This window comes from Bactrocera dorsalis, chromosome 1 (assembly GCF_023373825.1).
Source record: "Bactrocera dorsalis isolate Fly_Bdor chromosome 1, ASM2337382v1, whole genome shotgun sequence".
In the NCBI taxonomy this organism is placed as follows: domain Eukaryota; kingdom Metazoa; phylum Arthropoda; class Insecta; order Diptera; family Tephritidae; genus Bactrocera; species Bactrocera dorsalis.
The window spans coordinates 87,064,616-87,070,587 of record NC_064303.1 but is presented as its reverse complement, the minus strand read 5'-3'; positions in this window follow the sequence as shown (position 1 = coordinate 87,070,587).

Genomic DNA, 5,972 nt, shown 5'->3' with positions numbered 1-5,972 from the left:
TAACACTTCTCGATATATTGCAAAAGTCATGTTGAAATGGGTAGATCAGTCCCTCGATAGAACGACTTGTAGGTACATGAGTGGAATACTCACTGGTCACATATGGTAGCGGCACACGTCTGCAGAATAGGGATGACAGATCGAAAAGGATATGCAAGCGATGTCAAAGTAAAGGCATTAGGGAAACAATGGATCACTTCTCCCGCATTAGTAAGGCATCATACCAAGGTATGATACACTGGTAGAAGTTTTCTTAGTGAGGTCAAAGAGTCTGTTGAAATTCGCGTTGGCACCACCTGATGAAAGTAAATGTCGCCGAGAACACGAACTTCAATATCTGGCTTCAAACAGTCGGTTATCATAGCGCGATAACGGTCGCCATTGACGTTTACATTCTCAACGGCATAATTTGTGAAGAAATATGGACCAATGATTCCGCCGGCCCGCAAACCACTCCAAACCGTTGTTTTTTCTGGATGAAATGGCAGTTCTTGAATTTATTCAGGTTGTCATTCCTTCCGAATGCGGCAATTTTGCTTGTTTACATACCCATTGAGACAGAAATGGGGGTCATCGCTGAACAAAACTTGGTTCGAAAAGTCTGTTCTTCTTGGAACTTGCTTGGGAAGGTCGAGCGGCTTCAGTTCTTGCACAAGCTGTAGTTTGTAGCCTTTCATTTTAAGATCTCGACGTAAAATGTGCCAAGTCGTTCCATACGTAAGTTCGAATTGATAAGAACGCCATCGAATCGATTCTCTATGGTCTTCGTGTACACACTCAGCTACGGCTGCTTTATTTTCTTTACTGTGTGCTGGAAGTAACTCGGTCTAATACAATATTATCCAATAATTATGGTTGCGAATACAGGGTTTTTTCGGAAAGTAATAAGACTGAGTCGATTTAAAAAAAAAATTATATAACCAATAGTTACAATTTTTTAAAAACTTTCAAAATAGGCTCCTCCTGCGTCGATGCAGTGCTGCCAGCGCGATATCCAAGCATTGAAGGCGTCATGGAAGGCTTTCTCCGGAAAAGTCTTGAGAGCCGGGGTGCATGCTACTTGAATCCCCCCTGTCGTCGCAAAATGCTTGCCTTTTATTGGTCTTTTCAGGCAAGGAAACAAAAAAAGTCCGGGGGGGCCACGTCTGCTCTGTAGGGTGGGTGCGGGCGCGTTGGAATGCCGGCTTTGGTTAGGTAACTGTTGACAAGAAAGACGGTGTGAGCCGGGGCATTGTCGTGATGCAACTTCCAATTGCCTGCGATGTCTTGTCAGACCCGCTTGACCCTTCGTTTGAGTCTCTTGAGGACTTCCATGTAAAACTTGACGTTGACAATTTGTCCAGGAGGAACAAACGATGGTGGACGATGCCTTAGAAGTCAAAAAAGACAATGAGCATAGTTTTCACTTTGGATTTGCTCATTCTTCTGGTCTTCATCTGCGACCTCTTTCCGGCCCACAACCTAAGAATTTTGATAGATGGTATGTATTAAAAAATCTATGAAAATTGCATACAGCCTTACTTAAAAGCCGAATATATCGAGAAGTATTAATGATAGCGATTTTGACCTTGGACCTTTTTTATAGCAAATAGAATTTCCTACAAATTTGTCATATTCATTTTTTCTATAGCTCCTATCATTTTCGAGATATATACAAAAAAAATGCGAAATTCGTGGAAAAATCGGGTTTAGAGCCCCGTACTACCTCGCCGGTGTGAGTTACGATTTTGTTGCACTAAACACTTTTGTAGAGTGAACAATTCTGAGAAATATGCGTCTAAAGTCAAAGCGATGACATAAAATACCTCTGATCTGTAGGAATTTAAAGATAAAAACTCACGATTGTAGTGTATTTTCTATGGAAAATTTATACAGGCCTTGGTCCAGTTCTTAATGTTAATATTAAGGGTTAAAATTTTCAGGGAATTTTGTTTAGGGTATTTCCAAGAAAATTCCGTGACGGGACTGAAAAAAATTAATAATTCAATAAAAAAAAACACCCTAATGTATGTATATATAGGACTATAACTCATTTTACTACGAGTTTCCTAATCCCAATCGAACACATCGTTATGAGTTCATTATAAGTAAACAATTAATTAATGTAAACTGTCAATAAAGGAACAGATGACCAGTTGCAGTCGCGATGAAGCGTGACCGGCACTGCAGTACAAAATAAAATTAATTAGTTCGTTAGTTGCTTTCTTTTCCCCACCTGTTTTACACGGACACTTAACTGCTGGCGTATGACTTACGTATGCGCCGGACGGCGGTTGCTTGGCGGTCTCGTCAACAACTACTTCGGCGCTTAAGCTATTTTTGCACATGTTTCTAACATCATCATTATGAGCAAAAGCTACTGGCCGCATGGCCGAGGAATTTTAACTAACCTAAAAAATAATCTGTGTATGGATGGCGGCAGCCAGATGGATTTTTCTTGCAAAAGGCATCCCGTAGACAATTCAGACATGCCATCCAAAGAAACGTTGGAAGCACATACATACATATTTGTACACATTTATGACAACTATTTGCGCAAATGCTGTTGTTGCTATTCCCCCAACTTCGACTAAAAGTCGTATGACACAATTTTACTTCATTTTTTATTTCTTTAACAGTCATTTACACTACTCTTTCTATAAAATCTTTCGGCATTTTGCAAGCCTTTAACATTTTTTACAAATATTTGCTTTTACTTTTATTTGCAATCGATGGTTTTGGCATAAAATGACGTAATACCCCACTTCCTTACCTCGCGACACGACGGCTTGCCTTCCAAGCCACCAGTCGACTCCAGACTCCCGGCTAACTCCTGCCGCCAATTTGTTTCGCCTGGCTTTGTTGGCTGTGCGCAAACGTGGAAAGTAAGGCTGTTGTATTAACTTTGGATCTAAGCCTTTGAGCGGGGCACATTCCGTAAGCATGGCAAGCGTTATCGAACACGCTGTACCCAACAAGTTGTTGCTTTTCGTTTTCTTTTTCGGTTTTGCTTTGTGCTTCTGTTATTAGTTTCAGATGTTGCAAGGTGGTCGTCCAATTTTGGAGATACGCGATAAACATGTCAATTGCTATCTGACTTGAGTGTGGTTGCGTTAGAAAACTCTAAGCGGCCGCCCGCCATTCATTGCGTTACCTGTGTTTTTTGCGACAAAATCGACTGCACACGACTAATTTAACATTTTTGTGTACATTTTGCAACTACAAATTACATAATTCATGTGATAATAATTTAAGTTGAATTAGAAAACGATCAAGTTGCCGCCTGAACCTCGGTAATACTACTACGAGGTTTGACAATTAAGTAATGAGACTGATTTTATTGCCGCGCTTGTGGTAAACCTTTCTCTTTTTCCGGCATCTCTCCCCTCTCCATTGATATATGTACCATCGCTCTAGCTTGTTTAGTTCGCCTGCTGGTTTGTAGTGCTCGTCACGAAAATGGAAAAACGAAATCAAGAGCGATAACATTTTGCGCCAGATTGGGCGAAACAGCTTCGGAAACATATGCTAAAATTGTAAGAGTGTATGGTGATAGTGCTTTTAGACCCGGAAACCAAACGCCGAAGCTCACAATGGTTGTCTCGAAGTTGAAAACAATGATTATTACCTTTTTGATAGCCGTAGAATCGTCCACAAAGAATTCGTTCCACCGGGGAAAACTGTGAATCAAGTCTACTATTGCCAAGCACTCGAAAGATTGCGAAAACGAGTGAACAGGGTGCGCCCAGACATCGCTCGTAACTGGATCCTTCATCACGACAACGCGTGCCACACCGCCCTCAGCGTGTCCCAGTATTTTGGCGGTGGTCAAAGGATTACGGACATTCAGGCGGCCGTGACGAGGGTACTCGCGGACATCCCAGTCGAAGCGTTCCAGAAATGTTACGAAGCATGGAAAACGCGCTGGAATCGCTGTATAGCTGCCCAAGAGGACTTCCTTTAAGGGGATGGCAGAGTTGTAGAATAATTTTCAAATATACGGGTTTCATGGAATCACTCTCATTACTTAATTGTCATACCTCGTATGAGTAAAAAATAGTAATCTCAATTTATTCTTAACAATTTATATCGTCCTCCTCAAAGTAATCCCTCGTGGTCCCAATACACTTGTGCCAACGTTTATCCCAATCCTCGAAACAGTTGTTAAAGTAAATTTCCGGATTAGGTTCAATTCACGTTTAATTTTGACTTGCTCTTAGAACCAAAAGATCTTTCAAACTCGTTTTCACTAATCCTTGCGATATTCCGACGATGCTAGTGAGATTTTTGACTATTAATTGTTGATTCTTAAGCACCAATTCCTATATTTTATTGACGTGTTGATCATTGATGTTAATGGCCGTCTTGGACGTGGTTCACCGTCACAATCGCCTCTTCATTCGACGAAAATATTCGCTGGGGGTCAGATCTGAGGAAAATAAAGGATGCGGAAGCAATTCAAAGCCCAATTTATGGATTTTTTCCATCGTTTTCAATGATTTTTGACACGGTGCATTGTCTTGACACAGACTTTTTTTTCTTCAAATGCGGTTGTTTTCGGCGATTTCGTCCTGAAAGCGGTCCAATAATGATATGTAATAGTCGCTTTTGATAGCGCTACATTTTTCAAGGCAATCAATAAAAATTATTTCATGGTTATCCCAAAATACAGACTCCATAACCTTGCGTTCAGTTGATATCTTTAAGGTGGCTGCTATCTCGAACAACTTCACTTTACGGTCATTCGTTTTTGGTGTTCATTTTACCACGTCTAAGCTTAACATACCAATCCCTGATGGTTGATTTTCTTGAGTTCCTTCATCAACTGTTTTTTGCTTTTGGAAAAGCTATATTTAAGTTGCTTCACTCAAAATGATATAATCCAAAAACGATGATCCGACAGCTGTCATGTTGGGGCTAACTAAATATCATATGGATTTTTTTCAGGTTGTGACATCTATATATGTGTCAGACCGGGTACTTTTCAATATAACAACCTTGCTCTGAGCTTTGAATAAAGGGACACCGTATAATACGAATCAACGAAAATGCATTCAATTTTTTTAAATATTTTTCAAAAGTTTGTCTTTAAAATAGTTTAATAGTTGGCAGTTACGATAAAGATTTTTTACGATATCTAAACATTAAAGAAAAAGCTCTCGCCGCATAATTAAACACACATTGTATAGAGGTTCATTCTTAATAGTGAATTCGCACTAAGACGATACAGAAAACCGCAATGATCTTCAAACATGTCTTAAACACAAATATAACAAATATTAAAGAATATCAGGAACACATGCCTTGGCTATATTTGGCTCTATGACTCACTGTCCAAATATTGATTTTCAACAAACAACAATAAACAGCGAGAAATGCATGGGTGGTCTGCTGAACGTTTGGCGGAGAATTGTTTATTACTTTCAAAAATTTTTCTATTTTGTATCGAAGCTCTTTGGTGTCGAGTGATTCGCAATTCTATTTTTAGCTGCTCATCGTTTCTTAAAGATAAATGCTTACTGTAATATTAGGCGAGACCAAACCGCAGCTCAGCGTGTATTTTGATTAGTCATAATCCATCAGCGCCGACCACAAAGGTATAATGCGTCACAAGAACAACAAAAAATGTGATTTGCACCTATTAGTTGTCTGACGGCGGTAATACTTAGTAAACTCATACTTTCTTCTTGACCGCTAGGCAAACTGCCTACTTTTATACTCTCGTAACATGTTGCTACAGAGTTTAAAAGCTTTGTTGTTTAAATCACCTAAAACTAATGGTAAGGGATAGGGATAGTTATAGTCTGAAAGTTTTTAAAAAGTTGGCGAGACTCCCACTTAATAGGTTTTATGTAAATATCTCACAAACCTCTAGAGCTATATCAACTAATCTTGCTGATGACGATTCCTTCAGTATCTCTTCAAACGGTTTGAAAATGGGAGAAAACCGATAGTAATCACACTCATGCCGCGTATAACGGTAATGTTAACAA